Source organism: Eleutherodactylus coqui, unplaced genomic scaffold (assembly GCF_035609145.1).
Source record: "Eleutherodactylus coqui strain aEleCoq1 unplaced genomic scaffold, aEleCoq1.hap1 HAP1_SCAFFOLD_117, whole genome shotgun sequence".
NCBI lineage: Eukaryota > Metazoa > Chordata > Amphibia > Anura > Eleutherodactylidae > Eleutherodactylus > Eleutherodactylus coqui.
This window is the reverse complement of record NW_027102100.1, coordinates 1-14,645: the sequence shown is the minus strand read 5'-3', so window position 1 is coordinate 14,645 and position 14,645 is coordinate 1. Positions and strand designations below refer to the sequence as shown.

General features: G+C 56.6%; 69 pseudogenes; all 69 read left to right on the top strand.

Annotated features, from left to right (window-relative positions):
• Nucleotides 1–30: 30 nt before the first annotated feature.
• Nucleotides 31–149, top strand: LOC136596616 (5S ribosomal RNA; annotated as a pseudogene).
• Nucleotides 150–229: 80 nt separating this feature from the next.
• LOC136596758 (5S ribosomal RNA) lies at nt 230–348 on the top strand (annotated as a pseudogene).
• Nucleotides 349–428: 80 nt separating this feature from the next.
• LOC136597611 (5S ribosomal RNA) lies at nt 429–547 on the top strand (annotated as a pseudogene).
• Nucleotides 548–627: 80 nt separating this feature from the next.
• Nucleotides 628–746, top strand: LOC136597610 (5S ribosomal RNA; annotated as a pseudogene).
• An 80-nt stretch (nt 747–826) lies between these two features.
• LOC136597609 (5S ribosomal RNA) lies at nt 827–945 on the top strand (annotated as a pseudogene).
• An 80-nt stretch (nt 946–1,025) lies between these two features.
• Nucleotides 1,026–1,144, top strand: LOC136597014 (5S ribosomal RNA; annotated as a pseudogene).
• Nucleotides 1,145–1,224: 80 nt separating this feature from the next.
• On the top strand, nt 1,225–1,343 carry LOC136597608 (5S ribosomal RNA; annotated as a pseudogene).
• Nucleotides 1,344–1,423: 80 nt separating this feature from the next.
• On the top strand, nt 1,424–1,542 carry LOC136596615 (5S ribosomal RNA; annotated as a pseudogene).
• An 80-nt stretch (nt 1,543–1,622) lies between these two features.
• On the top strand, nt 1,623–1,741 carry LOC136596680 (5S ribosomal RNA; annotated as a pseudogene).
• Nucleotides 1,742–1,821: 80 nt separating this feature from the next.
• Nucleotides 1,822–1,940, top strand: LOC136597607 (5S ribosomal RNA; annotated as a pseudogene).
• Nucleotides 1,941–2,219: 279 nt separating this feature from the next.
• Nucleotides 2,220–2,338, top strand: LOC136597441 (5S ribosomal RNA; annotated as a pseudogene).
• An 80-nt stretch (nt 2,339–2,418) lies between these two features.
• LOC136597606 (5S ribosomal RNA) lies at nt 2,419–2,537 on the top strand (annotated as a pseudogene).
• Nucleotides 2,538–2,617: 80 nt separating this feature from the next.
• LOC136597603 (5S ribosomal RNA) lies at nt 2,618–2,736 on the top strand (annotated as a pseudogene).
• An 80-nt stretch (nt 2,737–2,816) lies between these two features.
• LOC136596757 (5S ribosomal RNA) lies at nt 2,817–2,935 on the top strand (annotated as a pseudogene).
• An 83-nt stretch (nt 2,936–3,018) lies between these two features.
• Nucleotides 3,019–3,137, top strand: LOC136597602 (5S ribosomal RNA; annotated as a pseudogene).
• Nucleotides 3,138–3,217: 80 nt separating this feature from the next.
• On the top strand, nt 3,218–3,336 carry LOC136597601 (5S ribosomal RNA; annotated as a pseudogene).
• Nucleotides 3,337–3,416: 80 nt separating this feature from the next.
• On the top strand, nt 3,417–3,535 carry LOC136597617 (5S ribosomal RNA; annotated as a pseudogene).
• An 80-nt stretch (nt 3,536–3,615) lies between these two features.
• LOC136597013 (5S ribosomal RNA) lies at nt 3,616–3,734 on the top strand (annotated as a pseudogene).
• Nucleotides 3,735–3,814: 80 nt separating this feature from the next.
• LOC136597600 (5S ribosomal RNA) lies at nt 3,815–3,933 on the top strand (annotated as a pseudogene).
• Nucleotides 3,934–4,013: 80 nt separating this feature from the next.
• On the top strand, nt 4,014–4,132 carry LOC136596614 (5S ribosomal RNA; annotated as a pseudogene).
• An 80-nt stretch (nt 4,133–4,212) lies between these two features.
• Nucleotides 4,213–4,331, top strand: LOC136596668 (5S ribosomal RNA; annotated as a pseudogene).
• Nucleotides 4,332–4,411: 80 nt separating this feature from the next.
• Nucleotides 4,412–4,530, top strand: LOC136597154 (5S ribosomal RNA; annotated as a pseudogene).
• An 80-nt stretch (nt 4,531–4,610) lies between these two features.
• On the top strand, nt 4,611–4,729 carry LOC136597215 (5S ribosomal RNA; annotated as a pseudogene).
• An 80-nt stretch (nt 4,730–4,809) lies between these two features.
• On the top strand, nt 4,810–4,928 carry LOC136597313 (5S ribosomal RNA; annotated as a pseudogene).
• Nucleotides 4,929–5,008: 80 nt separating this feature from the next.
• LOC136597439 (5S ribosomal RNA) lies at nt 5,009–5,127 on the top strand (annotated as a pseudogene).
• Nucleotides 5,128–5,207: 80 nt separating this feature from the next.
• Nucleotides 5,208–5,326, top strand: LOC136597323 (5S ribosomal RNA; annotated as a pseudogene).
• Nucleotides 5,327–5,406: 80 nt separating this feature from the next.
• Nucleotides 5,407–5,525, top strand: LOC136597599 (5S ribosomal RNA; annotated as a pseudogene).
• An 80-nt stretch (nt 5,526–5,605) lies between these two features.
• LOC136596756 (5S ribosomal RNA) lies at nt 5,606–5,724 on the top strand (annotated as a pseudogene).
• An 83-nt stretch (nt 5,725–5,807) lies between these two features.
• On the top strand, nt 5,808–5,926 carry LOC136597598 (5S ribosomal RNA; annotated as a pseudogene).
• Nucleotides 5,927–6,006: 80 nt separating this feature from the next.
• LOC136597012 (5S ribosomal RNA) lies at nt 6,007–6,125 on the top strand (annotated as a pseudogene).
• Nucleotides 6,126–6,205: 80 nt separating this feature from the next.
• On the top strand, nt 6,206–6,324 carry LOC136597597 (5S ribosomal RNA; annotated as a pseudogene).
• Nucleotides 6,325–6,404: 80 nt separating this feature from the next.
• On the top strand, nt 6,405–6,523 carry LOC136596755 (5S ribosomal RNA; annotated as a pseudogene).
• An 80-nt stretch (nt 6,524–6,603) lies between these two features.
• Nucleotides 6,604–6,722, top strand: LOC136596994 (5S ribosomal RNA; annotated as a pseudogene).
• Nucleotides 6,723–6,802: 80 nt separating this feature from the next.
• Nucleotides 6,803–6,921, top strand: LOC136597596 (5S ribosomal RNA; annotated as a pseudogene).
• A 79-nt stretch (nt 6,922–7,000) lies between these two features.
• On the top strand, nt 7,001–7,119 carry LOC136597595 (5S ribosomal RNA; annotated as a pseudogene).
• Nucleotides 7,120–7,199: 80 nt separating this feature from the next.
• LOC136596702 (5S ribosomal RNA) lies at nt 7,200–7,318 on the top strand (annotated as a pseudogene).
• An 80-nt stretch (nt 7,319–7,398) lies between these two features.
• On the top strand, nt 7,399–7,517 carry LOC136597594 (5S ribosomal RNA; annotated as a pseudogene).
• Nucleotides 7,518–7,597: 80 nt separating this feature from the next.
• On the top strand, nt 7,598–7,716 carry LOC136597591 (5S ribosomal RNA; annotated as a pseudogene).
• Nucleotides 7,717–7,796: 80 nt separating this feature from the next.
• LOC136596914 (5S ribosomal RNA) lies at nt 7,797–7,915 on the top strand (annotated as a pseudogene).
• An 80-nt stretch (nt 7,916–7,995) lies between these two features.
• Nucleotides 7,996–8,114, top strand: LOC136597353 (5S ribosomal RNA; annotated as a pseudogene).
• An 80-nt stretch (nt 8,115–8,194) lies between these two features.
• Nucleotides 8,195–8,313, top strand: LOC136597437 (5S ribosomal RNA; annotated as a pseudogene).
• Nucleotides 8,314–8,393: 80 nt separating this feature from the next.
• LOC136597590 (5S ribosomal RNA) lies at nt 8,394–8,512 on the top strand (annotated as a pseudogene).
• Nucleotides 8,513–8,592: 80 nt separating this feature from the next.
• Nucleotides 8,593–8,711, top strand: LOC136597589 (5S ribosomal RNA; annotated as a pseudogene).
• Nucleotides 8,712–8,791: 80 nt separating this feature from the next.
• Nucleotides 8,792–8,910, top strand: LOC136596752 (5S ribosomal RNA; annotated as a pseudogene).
• An 80-nt stretch (nt 8,911–8,990) lies between these two features.
• On the top strand, nt 8,991–9,109 carry LOC136597588 (5S ribosomal RNA; annotated as a pseudogene).
• An 80-nt stretch (nt 9,110–9,189) lies between these two features.
• On the top strand, nt 9,190–9,308 carry LOC136597362 (5S ribosomal RNA; annotated as a pseudogene).
• An 80-nt stretch (nt 9,309–9,388) lies between these two features.
• Nucleotides 9,389–9,507, top strand: LOC136597587 (5S ribosomal RNA; annotated as a pseudogene).
• An 80-nt stretch (nt 9,508–9,587) lies between these two features.
• LOC136597585 (5S ribosomal RNA) lies at nt 9,588–9,706 on the top strand (annotated as a pseudogene).
• Nucleotides 9,707–9,785: 79 nt separating this feature from the next.
• Nucleotides 9,786–9,904, top strand: LOC136597584 (5S ribosomal RNA; annotated as a pseudogene).
• An 80-nt stretch (nt 9,905–9,984) lies between these two features.
• On the top strand, nt 9,985–10,103 carry LOC136597583 (5S ribosomal RNA; annotated as a pseudogene).
• Nucleotides 10,104–10,183: 80 nt separating this feature from the next.
• On the top strand, nt 10,184–10,302 carry LOC136597010 (5S ribosomal RNA; annotated as a pseudogene).
• Nucleotides 10,303–10,382: 80 nt separating this feature from the next.
• Nucleotides 10,383–10,501, top strand: LOC136597581 (5S ribosomal RNA; annotated as a pseudogene).
• Nucleotides 10,502–10,581: 80 nt separating this feature from the next.
• LOC136596701 (5S ribosomal RNA) lies at nt 10,582–10,700 on the top strand (annotated as a pseudogene).
• An 80-nt stretch (nt 10,701–10,780) lies between these two features.
• On the top strand, nt 10,781–10,899 carry LOC136597580 (5S ribosomal RNA; annotated as a pseudogene).
• An 80-nt stretch (nt 10,900–10,979) lies between these two features.
• Nucleotides 10,980–11,098, top strand: LOC136597578 (5S ribosomal RNA; annotated as a pseudogene).
• Nucleotides 11,099–11,178: 80 nt separating this feature from the next.
• LOC136596912 (5S ribosomal RNA) lies at nt 11,179–11,297 on the top strand (annotated as a pseudogene).
• An 80-nt stretch (nt 11,298–11,377) lies between these two features.
• On the top strand, nt 11,378–11,496 carry LOC136597341 (5S ribosomal RNA; annotated as a pseudogene).
• Nucleotides 11,497–11,576: 80 nt separating this feature from the next.
• On the top strand, nt 11,577–11,695 carry LOC136597433 (5S ribosomal RNA; annotated as a pseudogene).
• Nucleotides 11,696–11,775: 80 nt separating this feature from the next.
• On the top strand, nt 11,776–11,894 carry LOC136597577 (5S ribosomal RNA; annotated as a pseudogene).
• An 80-nt stretch (nt 11,895–11,974) lies between these two features.
• LOC136597576 (5S ribosomal RNA) lies at nt 11,975–12,093 on the top strand (annotated as a pseudogene).
• An 80-nt stretch (nt 12,094–12,173) lies between these two features.
• Nucleotides 12,174–12,292, top strand: LOC136597575 (5S ribosomal RNA; annotated as a pseudogene).
• Nucleotides 12,293–12,372: 80 nt separating this feature from the next.
• LOC136597329 (5S ribosomal RNA) lies at nt 12,373–12,491 on the top strand (annotated as a pseudogene).
• Nucleotides 12,492–12,769: 278 nt separating this feature from the next.
• LOC136597574 (5S ribosomal RNA) lies at nt 12,770–12,888 on the top strand (annotated as a pseudogene).
• Nucleotides 12,889–12,968: 80 nt separating this feature from the next.
• On the top strand, nt 12,969–13,087 carry LOC136597573 (5S ribosomal RNA; annotated as a pseudogene).
• Nucleotides 13,088–13,166: 79 nt separating this feature from the next.
• LOC136597572 (5S ribosomal RNA) lies at nt 13,167–13,285 on the top strand (annotated as a pseudogene).
• An 80-nt stretch (nt 13,286–13,365) lies between these two features.
• On the top strand, nt 13,366–13,484 carry LOC136597570 (5S ribosomal RNA; annotated as a pseudogene).
• Nucleotides 13,485–13,564: 80 nt separating this feature from the next.
• Nucleotides 13,565–13,684, top strand: LOC136597468 (5S ribosomal RNA; annotated as a pseudogene).
• An 80-nt stretch (nt 13,685–13,764) lies between these two features.
• On the top strand, nt 13,765–13,883 carry LOC136597569 (5S ribosomal RNA; annotated as a pseudogene).
• Nucleotides 13,884–13,963: 80 nt separating this feature from the next.
• LOC136596700 (5S ribosomal RNA) lies at nt 13,964–14,082 on the top strand (annotated as a pseudogene).
• The last annotated feature ends 563 nt before the right edge of the window (nt 14,083–14,645 follow it).

The following is a 14,645-nucleotide window of genomic DNA, read 5'->3' as shown; positions in this document are numbered from 1 at the left end:
CAGAAAGCCCATAGGAAAGGAGGAGGAGCTGTCAACGGGAATTCTAAGCTGAATGTGCCTGCTCTCGTCAGATCGCGGCCGTCAGCCAGCTTGAGGCCTGGCAAGTACCAGTATGGGTGACCGGCTGGGAATCCCAGGTCCCGTTGACTTTTAAGGCCGTGAGTAGGTTTCTTTCCTTTTCGGAGGTGCGTTCGCACTGCAGAAAGCCCATAGGAAAGGAGGAGGAGCTGTCAACGGGAATTCTAAGCTGAATGTGCCTGCTCTCGTCAGATCGCGGCCGCCAGCCAGCTTGAGGCCTGGCAAGTACCAGTATGGGTGACCGGCTGGGAATCCCAGGTCCCGTTGACTTTTAAGGCCGTGAGTAGGTTTCTTTCCTTTTCGGAGGTGCGTTCGCACTGCAGAAAGCCCATAGGAAAGGAGGAGGAGCTGTCAACGGGCATTCTAAGCTGAATGTGCCTGCTCTCGTCAGATCGCGGCCGCCAGCCAGCTTGAGGCCTGGCAAGTACCAGTATGGGTGACCGGCTGGGAATCCCAGGTCCCGTTGACTTTTAAGGCCGTGAGTAGGTTGCTTTCCTTTTCGGAGGTGCGTTCGCACTGCAGAAAGCCCATAGGAAAGGAGGAGGAGCTGTCAACGGGCATTCTAAGCTGAATGTGCCTGCTCTCGTCAGATCGCGGCCGCCAGCCAGCTTGAGGCCTGGCAAGTACCAGTATGGGTGACCGGCTGGGAATCCCAGGTCCCGTTGACTTTTAAGGCCGTGAGTAGGTTGCTTTCCTTTTCGGAGGTGCGTTCGCACTGCAGAAAGCCCATAGGAAAGGAGGAGGAGCTGTCAACGGGCATTCTAAGCTGAATGTGCCTGCTCTCGTCAGATCGCGGCCGCCAGCCAGCTTGAGGCCTGGCAAGTACCAGTATGGGTGACCGGCTGGGAATCCCAGGTCCCGTTGACTTTTAAGGCCGTGAGTAGGTTTCTTTCCTTTTCGGAGGTGCGTTCGCACTGCAGAAAGCCCATAGGAAAGGAGGAGGAGCTGTCAACGGGCATTCTAAGCTGAATGTGCCTGCTCTCGTCAGATTGCGGCCGCCAGCCAGCTTGAGGCCTGGCAAGTACCAGTATGGGTGACCGGCTGGGAATCCCAGGTCCCGTTGACTTTTAAGGCCGTGAGTAGGTTTCTTTCCTTTTCGGAGGTGCGTTCGCACTGCAGAAAGCCCATAGGAAAGGAGGAGGAGCTGTCAACGGGCATTCTAAGCTGAATGTGCCTGCTCTCGTCAGATCGCGGCCGCCAGCCAGCTTGAGGCCTGGCAAGTACCAGTATGGGTGACCGGCTGGGAATCCCAGGTCCCGTTGACTTTTAAGGCCTTGAGTAGGTTTCTTTCCTTTTCGGAGGTGCGTTCGCACTGCAGAAAGCCCATAGGAAAGGAGGAGGAGCTGTCAACGGGAATTCTAAGCTGAATGTGCCTGCTCTCGTCAGATCGCGGCCGTCAGCCAGCTTGAGGCCTGGCAAGTACCAGTATGGGTGACCGGCTGGGAATCCCAGGTCCCGTTGACTTTTAAGGCCGTGAGTAGGTTTCTTTCCTTTTCGGAGGTGCGTTCGCACTGCAGAAAGCCCATAGGAAAGGAGGAGGAGCTGTCAACGGGCATTCTAAGCTGAATGTGCCTGCTCTCGTCAGATCGCGGCCGTCAGCCAGCTTGAGGCCTGGCAAGTACCAGTATGGGTGACCGGCTGGGAATCCCAGGTCCCGTTGACTTTTAAGGCCGTGAGTAGGTTTCTTTCCGTTTCGGAGGTGCGTTCGCACTGCAGAAAGCCCATAGGAAAGGAGGAGGAGCTGTCAACGGGCATTCTAAGCTGAATGTGCCTGCTCTCGTCAGATCGCGGCCGCCAGCCAGCTTGAGGCCTGGCAAGTACCAGTATGGGTGACCGGCTGGGAATCCCAGGTCCCGTTGACTTTTAAGGCCGTGAGTAGGTTGCTTTCCTTTTCGGAGGTGCGTTCGCACTGCAGAAAGCCCATAGGAAAGGAGGAGGAGCTGTCAACAGGCATTCTAAGCTGAATGTGCCTGCTCTTGTCAGATCGCGGCCGCCAGCCAGCTTGAGGCCTGGCAAGTACCAGTATGGGTGACCGGCTGGGAATCCCAGGTCCCGTTGACTTTTAAGGCCGTGAGTAGGTTTCTTTCCTTTTCGGAGGTGCGTTCGCACTGCAGAAAGCCCATAGGAAAGGAGGAGGAGCTGTCAACGGGCATTCTAAGCTGAATGTGCCTGCTCTCGTCAGATCGCGGCCGCCAGCCAGCTTGAGGCCTGGCAAGTACCAGTATGGGTGAACGGCTGGGAATCCCAGGTCCCGTTGACTTTTAAGGCCGTGAGTAGGTTGCTTTCCTTTTCGGAGGTGCGTTCGCACTGCAGAAAGCCCATAGGAAAGGAGGAGGAGCTGTCAACGGGCATTCTAAGCTGAATGTGCCTGCTCTCGTCAGATCGCGGCCGCCAGCCAGCTTGAGGCCTGGCAAGTACCAGTATGGGTGACCGGCTGGGAATCCCAGGTCCCGTTGACTTTTAAGGCCGTGAGTAGGTTTCTTTCCTTTTCGGAGGTGCGTTCGCACTGCAGAAAGCCCATAGGAAAGGAGGAGGAGCTGTCAACGGGCATTCTAAGCTGAATGTGCCTGCTCTCGTCAGATCGCGGCCGCCAGCCAGCTTGAGGCCTGGCAAGTACCAGTATGGGTGACCGGCTGGGAATCCCAGGTCCCGTTGACTTTTAAGGCCGTGAGTAGGTTTCTTTCCTTTTCGGAGGTGCGTTCGCACTGCAGAAAGCCCATAGGAAAGGAGGAGGAGCTGTCAACGGGAATTCTAAGCTGAATGTGCCTGCTCTCGTCAGATCGCGGCCGCCAGCCAGCTTGAGGCCTGGCAAGTACCAGTATGGGTGACCGGCTGGGAATCCCAGGTCCCGTTGACTTTTAAGGCCGTGAGTAGGTTTCTTTCCTTTTCGGAGGTGCGTTCGCACTGCAGAAAGCCCATAGGAAAGGAGGAGGAGGAGCTGTCAACGGGCATTCTAAGCTGAATGTGCCTGCTCTCGTCAGATCGCGGCCGCCAGCCAGCTTGAGGCCTGGCAAGTACCAGTATGGGTGACCGGCTGGGAATCCCAGGTCCCGTTGACTTTTAAGGCCGTGAGTAGGTTGCTTTCCTTTTCGGAGGTGCGTTCGCACTGCAGAAAGCCCATAGGAAAGGAGGAGGAGCTGTCAACGGGCATTCTAAGCTGAATGTGCCTGCTCTCGTCAGATCGCGGCCGCCAGCCAGCTTGAGGCCTGGCAAGTACCAGTATGGGTGACCGGCTGGGAATCCCAGGTCCCGTTGACTTTTAAGGCCGTGAGTAGGTTGCTTTCCTTTTCGGAGGTGCGTTCGCACTGCAGAAAGCCCATAGGAAAGGAGGAGGAGCTGTCAACGGGCATTCTAAGCTGAATGTGCCTGCTCTCGTCAGATCGCAGCCGCCAGCCAGCTTGAGGCCTGGCAAGTACCAGTATGGGTGACCGGCTGGGAATCCCAGGTCCCGTTGACTTTTAAGGCCGTGAGTAGGTTTCTTTCCTTTTCGGAGGTGCGTTCGCACTGCAGAAAGCCCATAGGAAAGGAGGAGGAGCTGTCAACGGGCATTCTAAGCTGAATGTGCCTGCTCTCGTCAGATTGCGGCCGCCAGCCAGCTTGAGGCCTGGCAAGTACCAGTATGGGTGACCGGCTGGGAATCCCAGGTCCCGTTGACTTTTAAGGCCGTGAGTAGGTTTCTTTCCTTTTCGGAGGTGCGTTCGCACTGCAGAAAGCCCATAGGAAAGGAGGAGGAGCTGTCAACGGGCATTCTAAGCTGAATGTGCCTGCTCTCGTCAGATCGCGGCCGCCAGCCAGCTTGAGGCCTGGCAAGTACCAGTATGGGTGACCGGCTGGGAATCCCAGGTCCCGTTGACTTTTAAGGCCGTGAGTAGGTTTCTTTCCTTTTCGAAGGTGCGTTCGCACTGCAGAAAGCCCATAGGAAAGGAGGAGGAGCTGTCAACGGGAATTCTAAGCTGAATGTGCCTGCTCTCGTCAGATCGCGGCCGTCAGCCAGCTTGAGGCCTGGCAAGTACCAGTATGGGTGACCGGCTGGGAATCCCAGGTCCCGTTGACTTTTAAGGCCGTGAGTAGGTTTCTTTCCTTTTCGGAGGTGCGTTCGCACTGCAGAAAGCCCATAGGAAAGGAGGAGGAGCTGTCAACGGGCATTCTAAGCTGAATGTGCCTGCTCTCGTCAGATCGCGGCCGTCAGCCAGCTTGAGGCCTGGCAAGTACCAGTATGGGTGACCGGCTGGGAATCCCAGGTCCCGTTGACTTTTAAGGCCGTGAGTAGGTTGCTTTCCTTTTCGGAGGTGCGTTCGCACTGCAGAAAGCCCATAGGAAAGGAGGAGGAGCTGTCAACGGGCATTCTAAGCTGAATGTGCCTGCTCTTGTCAGATCGCGGCCGCCAGCCAGCTTGAGGCCTGGCAAGTACCAGTATGGGTGACCGGCTGGGAATCCCAGGTCCCGTTGACTTTTAAGGCCGTGAGTAGGTTTCTTTCCTTTTCGGAGGTGCGTTCGCACTGCAGAAAGCCCATAGGAAAGGAGGAGGAGCTGTCAACAGGCATTCTAAGCTGAATGTGCCTGCTCTCGTCAGATCGCGGCCGCCAGCCAGCTTGAGGCCTGGCAAGTACCAGTATGGGTGACCGGCTGGGAATCCCAGGTCCCGTTGACTTTTAAGGCCGTGAGTAGGTTTCTTTCCGTTTCGGAGGTGCGTTCGCACTGCAGAAAGCCCATAGGAAAGGAGGAGGAGCTGTCAACGGGCATTCTAAGCTGAATGTGCCTGCTCTCGTCAGATCGCGTCCGCCAGCCAGCTTGAGGCCTGGCAAGTACCAGTATGGGTGACCGGCTGGGAATCCCAGGTCCCGTTGACTTTTAAGGCCGTGAGTAGGTTTCTTTCCTTTTCGGAGGTGCGTTCGCACTGCAGAAAGCCCATAGGAAAGGAGGAGGAGCTGTCAACGGGCATTCTAAGCTGAATGTGCCTGCTCTCGTCAGATCGCGGCCGCCAGCCAGCTTGAGGCCTGGCAAGTACCAGTATGGGTGAACGGCTGGGAATCCCAGGTCCCGTTGACTTTTAAGGCCGTGAGTAGGTTGCTTTCCTTTTCGGAGGTGCGTTCGCACTGCAGAAAGCCCATAGGAAAGGAGGAGGAGCTGTCAACGGGCATTCTAAGCTGAATGTGCCTGCTCTCGTCAGATCGCGGCCGCCAGCCAGCTTGAGGCCTGGCAAGTACCAGTATGGGTGACCGGCTGGGAATCCCAGGTCCAGTTGACTTTTAAGGCCGTGAGTAGGTTTCTTTCCTTTTCGGAGGTGCGTTCGCACTGCAGAAAGCCCATAGGAAAGGAGGAGGAGCTGTCAACGGGCATTCTAAGCTGAATGTGCCTGCTCTCGTCAGATCGCGGCCGCCAGCCAGCTTGAGGCCTGGCAAGTACCAGTATGGGTGACCGGCTGGGAATCCCAGGTCCCGTTGACTTTTAAGGCCGTGAGTAGGTTTCTTTCCTTTTCGGAGGTGCGTTCGCACTGCAGAAAGCCCATAGGAAAGGAGGAGGAGCTGTCAACGGGAATTCTAAGCTGAATGTGCCTGCTCTCGTCAGATCGCGGCCGCCAGCCAGCTTGAGGCCTGGCAAGTACCAGTATGGGTGACCGGCTGGGAATCCCAGGTCCCGTTGACTTTTAAGGCCGTGAGTAGGTTTCTTTCCTTTTCGGAGGTGCGTTCGCACTGCAGAAAGCCCATAGGAAAGGAGGAGGAGGAGCTGTCAACGGGCATTCTAAGCTGAATGTGCCTGCTCTCGTCAGATCGCGGCCGCCAGCCAGCTTGAGGCCTGGCAAGTACCAGTATGGGTGACCGGCTGGGAATCCCAGGTCCCGTTGACTTTTAAGGCCGTGAGTAGGTTGCTTTCCTTTTCGGAGGTGCGTTCGCACTGCAGAAAGCCCATAGGAAAGGAGGAGGAGCTGTCAACGGGCATTCTAAGCTGAATGTGCCTGCTCTCGTCAGATTGCGGCCGCCAGCCAGCTTGAGGCCTGGCAAGTACCAGTATGGGTGACCGGCTGGGAATCCCAGGTCCCGTTGACTTTTAAGGCCGTGAGTAGGTTTCTTTCCTTTTCGGAGGTGCGTTCGCACTGCAGAAAGCCCATAGGAAAGGAGGAGGAGCTGTCAACGGGCATTCTAAGCTGAATGTGCCTGCTCTCGTCAGATCGCGGCCGCCAGCCAGCTTGAGGCCTGGCAAGTACCAGTATGGGTGACCGGCTGGGAATCCCAGGTCCCGTTGACTTTTAAGGCCGTGAGTAGGTTTCTTTCCTTTTCGGAGGTGCGTTCGCACTGCAGAAAGCCCATAGGAAAGGAGGAGGAGCTGTCAACGGGAATTCTAAGCTGAATGTGCCTGCTCTCGTCAGATCGCGGCCGCCAGCCAGCTTGAGGCCTGGCAAGTACCAGTATGGGTGACCGGCTGGGAATCCCAGGTCCCGTTGACTTTTAAGGCCGTGAGTAGGTTTCTTTCCTTTTCGGAGGTGCGTTCGCACTGCAGAAAGCCCATAGGAAAGGAGGAGGAGCTGTCAACGGGCATTCTAAGCTGAATGTGCCTGATCTCGTCAGATCGCGGCCGCCAGCCAGCTTGAGGCCTGGCAAGTACCAGTATGGGTGACCGGCTGGGAATCCCAGGTCCCGTTGACTTTTAAGGCCGTGAGTAGGTTGCTTTCCTTTTCGGAGGTGCGTTCGCACTGCAGAAAGCCCATAGGAAAGGAGGAGGAGCTGTCAACGGGCATTCTAAGCTGAATGTGCCTGCTCTCGTCAGATCGCGGCCGCCAGCCAGCTTGAGGCCTGGCAAGTACCAGTATGGGTGACCGGCTGGGAATCCCAGGTCCCGTTGACTTTTAAGGCCGTGAGTAGGTTTCTTTCCTTTTCGGAGGTGCGTTCGCACTGCAGAAAGCCCATAGGAAAGGAGGAGAGCTGTCAACGGGCATTCTAAGCTGAATGTGCCTGCTCTCGTCAGATCGCGGCCGCCAGCCAGCTTGAGGCCTGGCAAGTACCAGTATGGGTGACCGGCTGGGAATCCCAGGTCCCGTTGACTTTTAAGGCCGTGAGTAGGTTTCTTTCCTTTTCGGAGGTGCGTTCGCACTGCAGAAAGCCCATAGGAAAGGAGGAGGAGCTGTCAACGGGAATTCTAAGCTGAATGTGCCTGCTCTCGTCAGATCGCGGCCGCCAGCCAGCTTGAGGCCTGGCAAGTACCAGTATGGGTGACCAGCTGGGAATCCCAGGTCCCGTTGACTTTTAAGGCCGTGAGTAGGTTTCTTTCCTTTTCGGAGGTGCGTTCGCACTGCAGAAAGCCCATAGGAAAGGAGGAGGAGCTGTCAACGGGCATTCTAAGCTGAATGTGCCTGCTCTCGTCAGATCGCGGCCGCCAGCCAGCTTGAGGCCTGGCAAGTACCAGTATGGGTGACCGGCTGGGAATCCCAGGTCCCGTTGACTTTTAAGGCCGTGAGTAGGTTGCTTTCCTTTTCGGAGGTGCGTTCGCACTGCAGAAAGCCCATAGGAAAGGAGGAGGAGCTGTCAACGGGCATTCTAAGCTGAATGTGCCTGCTCTCGTCAGATCGCGGCCGCCAGCCAGCTTGAGGCCTGGCAAGTACCAGTATGGGTGACCGGCTGGGAATCCCAGGTCCCGTTGACTTTTAAGGCCGTGAGTAGGTTTCTTTCCTTTTCGGAGGTGCGTTCGCACTGCAGAAAGCCCATAGGAAAGGAGGAGGAGCTGTCAACGGGCATTCTAAGCTGAATGTGCCTGCTCTCGTCAGATCGCGGCCGCCAGCCAGCTTGAGGCCTGGCAAGTACCAGTATGGGTGACTGGCTGGGAATCCCAGGTCCCGTTGACTTTTAAGGCCGTGAGTAGGTTGCTTTCCTTTTCGGAGGTGCGTTCGCACTGCAGAAAGCCCATAGGAAAGGAGGAGGAGCTGTCAACGGGCATTCTAAGCTGAATGTGCCTGCTCTCGTCAGATCGCGGCCACCAGCCAGCTTGAGGCCTGGCAAGTACCAGTATGGGTGACCGGCTGGGAATCCCAGGTCCCGTTGACTTCTAAGGCCGTGAGTAGGTTTCTTTCCTTTTCGGAGGTGCGTTCGCACTGCAGAAAGCCCATAGGAAAGGAGGAGGAGCTGTCAACGGGCATTCTAAGCTGAATGTGCCTGCTCTCGTCAGATCGCGGCCGCCAGCCAGCTTGAGGCCTGGCAAGTACCAGTATGGGTGAACGGCTGGGAATCCCAGGTCCCGTTGACTTTTAAGGCCGTGAGTAGGTTGCTTTCCTTTTCGGAGGTGCGTTCGCACTGCAGAAAGCCCATAGGAAAGGAGGAGGAGCTGTCAACGGGCATTCTAAGCTGAATGTGCCTGCTCTCGTCAGATCGCGGCCGCCAGCCAGCTTGAGGCCTGGCAAGTACCAGTATGGGTGACCGGCTGGGAATCCCAGGTCCCGTTGACTTTTAAGGCCGTGAGTAGGTTTCTTTCCTTTTCGGAGGTGCGTTCGCACTGCAGAAAGCCCATAGGAAAGGAGGAGGAGCTGTCAACGGGCATTCTAAGCTGAATGTGCCTGCTCTCGTCAGATCGCGGCCGCCAGCCAGCTTGAGGCCTGGCAAGTACCAGTATGGGTGACCGGCTGGGAATCCCAGGTCCCGTTGACTTTTAAGGCCGTGAGTAGGTTTCTTTCCTTTTCGGAGGTGCGTTCGCACTGCAGAAAGCCCATAGGAAAGGAGGAGGAGCTGTCAACGGGAATTCTAAGCTGAATGTGCCTGCTCTCGTCAGATCGCGGCCGCCAGCCAGCTTGAGGCCTGGCAAGTACCAGTATGGGTGACCGGCTGGGAATCCCAGGTCCCGTTGACTGTTAAGGCCGTGAGTAGGTTTCTTTCCTTTTCGGAGGTGCGTTCGCACTGCAGAAAGCCCATAGGAAAGGAGGAGGAGCTGTCAACGGGCATTCTAAGCTGAATGTGCCTGCTCTCGTCAGATCGCGGCCGCCAGCCAGCTTGAGGCCTGGCAAGTACCAGTATGGGTGACCGGCTGGGAATCCCAGGTCCCGTTGACTTTTAAGGCCGTGAGTAGGTTGCTTTCCTTTTCGGAGGTGCGTTCGCACTGCAGAAAGCCCATAGGAAAGGAGGAGGAGCTGTCAACGGGCATTCTAAGCTGAATGTGCCTGCTCTCGTCAGATCGCGGCCGCCAGCCAGCTTGAGGCCTGGCAAGTACCAGTATGGGTGACCGGCTGGGAATCCCAGATCCCGTTGACTTTTAAGGCCCTGAGTAGGTTGCTTTCCTTTTCGGAGGTGCGTTCGCACTGCAGAAAGCCCATAGGAAAGGAGGAGGAGCTGTCAACGGGCATTCTAAGCTGAATGTGCCTGCTCTCGTCAGATCGCGGCCGCCAGCCAGCTTGAGGCCTGGCAAGTACCAGTATGGGTGACCGGCTGGGAATCCCAGGTCCCGTTGACTTTTAAGGCCGTGAGTAGGTTGCTTTCCTTTTCGGAGGTGCGTTCGCACTGCAGAAAGCCCATAGGAAAGGAGGAGGAGCTGTCAACGGGCATTCTAAGCTGAATGTGCCTGCTCTCGTCAGATCGCGGCCGCCAGCCAGCTTGAGGCCTGGCAAGTACCAGTATGGGTGACCGGCTGGGAATCCCAGGTCCCGTTGACTTTTAAGGCCGTGAGTAGGTTTCTTTCCTTTTCGGAGGTGCGTTCGCACTGCAGAAAGCCCATAGGAAAGGAGGAGAGCTGTCAACGGGCATTCTAAGCTGAATGTGCCTGCTCTCGTCAGATCGCGGCCGCCAGCCAGCTTGAGGCCTGGCAAGTACCAGTATGGGTGACCGGCTGGGAATCCCAGGTCCCGTTGACTTTTAAGGCCGTGAGTAGGTTGCTTTCCTTTTCGGAGGTGCGTTCGCACTGCAGAAAGCCCATAGGAAAGGAGGAGGAGCTGTCAACGGGCATTCTAAGCTGAATGTGCCTGCTCTCGTCAGATCGCGGCCGCCAGCCAGCTTGAGGCCTGGCAAGTACCAGTATGGGTGACCGGCTGGGAATCCCAGGTCCCGTTGACTTTTAAGGCCGTGAGTAGGTTTCTTTCCTTTTCGGAGGTGCGTTCGCACTGCAGAAAGCCCATAGGAAAGGAGGAGGAGCTGTCAACGGGCATTCTAAGCTGAATGTGCCTGCTCTCGTCAGATTGCGGCCGCCAGCCAGCTTGAGGCCTGGCAAGTACCAGTATGGGTGACCGGCTGGGAATCCCAGGTCCCGTTGACTTTTAAGGCCGTGAGTAGGTTTCTTTCCTTTTCGGAGGTGCGTTCGCACTGCAGAAAGCTCATAGGAAAGGAGGAGGAGCTGTCAACGGGCATTCTAAGCTGAATGTGCCTGCTCTCGTCAGATCGCGGCCGCCAGCCAGCTTGAGGCCTGGCAAGTACCAGTATGGGTGACCGGCTGGGAATCCCAGGTCCCGTTGACTTTTAAGGCCGTGAGTAGGTTTCTTTCCTTTTCGGAGGTGCGTTCGCACTGCAGAAAGCCCATAGGAAAGGAGGAGGAGCTGTCAACGGGAATTCTAAGCTGAATGTGCCTGCTCTCGTCAGATCGCGGCCGCCAGCCAGCTTGAGGCCTGGCAAGTACCAGTATGGGTGACCAGCTGGGAATCCCAGGTCCCGTTGACTTTTAAGGCCGTGAGTAGGTTTCTTTCCTTTTCGGAGGTGCGTTCGCACTGCAGAAAGCCCATAGGAAAGGAGGAGGAGCTGTCAACGGGCATTCTAAGCTGAATGTGCCTGCTCTCGTCAGATCGCGGCCGCCAGCCAGCTTGAGGCCTGGCAAGTACCAGTATGGGTGACCGGCTGGGAATCCCAGGTCCCGTTGACTTTTAAGGCCGTGAGTAGGTTGCTTTCCTTTTCGGAGGTGCGTTCGCACTGCAGAAAGCCCATAGGAAAGGAGGAGGAGCTGTCAACGGGCATTCTAAGCTGAATGTGCCTGCTCTCGTCAGATCGCGGCCGCCAGCCAGCTTGAGGCCTGGCAAGTACCAGTATGGGTGACCGGCTGGGAATCCCAGGTCCCGTTGACTTTTAAGGCCGTGAGTAGGTTTCTTTCCTTTTCGGAGGTGCGTTCGCACTGCAGAAAGCCCATAGGAAAGGAGGAGGAGCTGTCAACGGGCATTCTAAGCTGAATGTGCCTGCTCTCGTCAGATCGCGGCCGCCAGCCAGCTTGAGGCCTGGCAAGTACCAGTATGGGTGACTGGCTGGGAATCCCAGGTCCCGTTGACTTTTAAGGCCGTGAGTAGGTTGCTTTCCTTTTCGGAGGTGCGTTCGCACTGCAGAAAGCCCATAGGAAAGGAGGAGGAGCTGTCAACGGGCATTCTAAGCTGAATGTGCCTGCTCTCGTCAGATCGCGGCCACCAGCCAGCTTGAGGCCTGGCAAGTACCAGTATGGGTGACCGGCTGGGAATCCCAGGTCCCGTTGACTTTTAAGGCCGTGAGTAGGTTTCTTTCCTTTTCGGAGGTGCGTTCGCACTGCAGAAAGCCCATAGGAAAGGAGGAGGAGCTGTCAACGGGCATTCTAAGCTGAATGTGCCTGCTCTCGTCAGATCGCGGCCGCCAGCCAGCTTGAGGCCTGGCAAGTACCAGTATGGGTGAACAGCTGGGAATCCCAGGTCCCGTTGACTTTTAAGGCCGTGAGTAGGTTGCTTTCCTTTTCGGAGGTGCGTTCGCACTGCAGAAAGCCCATAGGAAAGGAGGAGGAGCTGTCAACGGGCATTCTAAGCTGAATGTGCCTGCTCTCGTCAGATCGCGGCCGCCAGCCAGCTTGAGGCCTGGCAAGTACCAGTATGGGTGACCGGCTGGGAATCCCAGGTCCCGTTGACTTTTAAGGCCGTGAGTAGGTTTCTTTCCTTTTCGGAGGTGCGTTCGCACTGCAGAAAGCCCATAGGAAAGGAGGAGGAGCTGTCAACGGGCATTCTAAGCTGAATGTGCCTGCTCTCGTCAGATCGCGGCCGCCAGCCAGCTTGAGGCCTGGCAAGTACCAGTATGGGTGACCGGCTGGGAATCCCAGGTCCCGTTGACTTTTAAGGCCGTGAGTAGGTTTCTTTCCTTTTCGGAGGTGCGTTCGCACTGCAGAAAGCCCATAGGAAAGGAGGAGGAGCTGTCAACGGGCATTCTAAGCTGAATGTGCCTGCTCTCGTCAGATCGCGGCCGCCAGCCAGCTTGAGGCCTGGCAAGTACCAGTATGGGTGACCGGCTGGGAATCCCAGGTCCCGTTGACTTTTAAGGCCGTGAGTAGGTTGCTTTCCTTTTCGGAGGTGCGTTCGCACTGCAGAAAGCCCATAGGAAAGGAGGAGGAGCTGTCAACGGGCATTCTAAGCTGAATGTGCCTGCTCTCGTCAGATCGCGGCCACCAGCCAGCTTGAGGCCTGGCAAGTACCAGTATGGGTGACCGGCTGGGAATCCCAGGTCCCGTTGACTTCTAAGGCCGTGAGTAGGTTTCTTTCCTTTTCGGAGGTGCGTTCGCACTGCAGAAAGCCCATAGGAAAGGAGGAGGAGCTGTCAACGGGCATTCTAAGCTGAATGTGCCTGCTCTCGTCAGATCGCGGCCGCCAGCCAGCTTGAGGCCTGGCAAGTACCAGTATGGGTGACCGGCTGGAATCCCAGATCCCGTTGACTTTTAAGGCCCTGAGTAGGTTGCTTTCCTTTTCGGAGGTGCGTTCGCACTGCAGAAAGCCCATAGGAAAGGAGGAGGAGCTGTCAACGGGCATTCTAAGCTGAATGTGCCTGCTCTCGTCAGATCGCGGCCGCCAGCCAGCTTGAGGCCTGGCAAGTACCAGTATGGGTGACCGGCTGGGAATCCCAGGTCCCGTTGACTTTTAAGGCCGTGAGTAGGTTGCTTTCCTTTTCGGAGGTGCGTTCGCACTGCAGAAAGCCCATAGGAAAGGAGGAGGAGCTGTCAACGGGCATTCTAAGCTGAATGTGCCTGCTCTCGTCAGATCGCGGCCGCCAGCCAGCTTGAGGCCTGGCAAGTACCAGTATGGGTGACCGGCTGGGAATCCCAGGTCCCGTTGACTTTTAAGGCCGTGAGTAGGTTTCTTTCCTTTTCGGAGGTGCGTTCGCACTGCAGAAAGCCCATAGGAAAGGAGGAGAGCTGTCAACGGGCATTCTAAGCTGAATGTGCCTGCTCTCGTCAGATCGCGGCCGCCAGCCAGCTTGAGGCCTGGCAAGTACCAGTATGGGTGACCGGCTGGGAATCCCAGGTCCCGTTGACTTTTAAGGCCGTGAGTAGGTTGCTTTCCTTTTCGGAGGTGCGTTCGCACTGCAGAAAGCCCATAGGAAAGGAGGAGGAGCTGTCAACGGGCATTCTAAGCTGAATGTGCCTGCTCTCGTCAGATCGCGGCCGCCAGCCAGCTTGAGGCCTGGCAAGTACCAGTATGGGTGACCGGCTGGGAATCCCAGGTCCCGTTGACTTTTAAGGCCGTGAGTAGGTTTCTTTCCTTTTCGGAGGTGCGTTCGCACTGCAGAAAGCCCATAGGAAAGGAGGAGGAGCTGTCAACGGGCATTCTAAGCTGAATGTGCCTGCTCTCGTCAGATTCGCGGCCGCCAGCCAGCTTGAGGCCTGGCAAGTACCAGTATGGGTGACCGGCTGGGAATCCCAGGTCCCGTTGACTTTTAAGGCCGTGAGTAGGTTTCTTTCCTTTTCGGAGGTGCGTTCGCACTGCAGAAAGCTCATAGGAAAGGAGGAGGAGCTGTCAACGGGCATTCTAAGCTGAATGTGCCTGCTCTCGTCAGATCGCGGCCGCCAGCCAGCTTGAGGCCTGGCAAGTACCAGTATGGGTGACCGGCTGGGAATCCCAGGTCCCGTTGACTTTTAAGGCCGTGAGTAGGTTTCTTTCCTTTTCGGAGGTGCGTTCGCACTGCAGAAAGCCCATAGGAAAGGAGGAGGAGCTGTCAACGGGAATTCTAAGCTGAATGTGCCTGCTCTCGTCAGATCGCGGCCGCCAGCCAGCTTGAGGCCTGGCAAGTACCAGTATGGGTGACCAGCTGGGAATCCCAGGTCCCGTTGACTTTTAAGGCCGTGAGTAGGTTTCTTTCCTTTTCGGAGGTGCGTTCGCACTGCAGAAAGCCCATAGGAAAGGAGGAGGAGCTGTCAACGGGCATTCTAAGCTGAATGTGCCTGCTCTCGTCAGATCGCGGCCGCCAGCCAGCTTGAGGCTGGCAAGTACCAGTATGGGTGACCGGCTGGGAATCCCAGGTCCCGTTGACTTTTAAGGCCGTGAGTAGGTTTCTTTCCTTTTCGGAGGTGCGTTCGCACTGCAGAAAGCCCATAGGAAAGGAGGAGGAGCTGTCAACGGGCATTCTAAGCTGAATGTGCCTGCTCTCGTCAGATCGCGGCCGCCAGCCAGCTTGAGGCCTGGCAAGTACCAGTATGGTGTGAACGGCTGGGAATCCCAGGTCCCGTTGACTTTTAAGGCCGTGAGTAGGTTGCTTTCCTTTTCGGAGGTGCGTTCGCACTGCAGAAAGCCCATAGGAAAGGAGGAGGAGCTGTCAACGGGCATTCTAAGCTGAATGTGCCTGCTCTCGTCAGATCGCGGCCGCCAGCCAGCTTGAGGCCTGGCAAGTACCAGTATA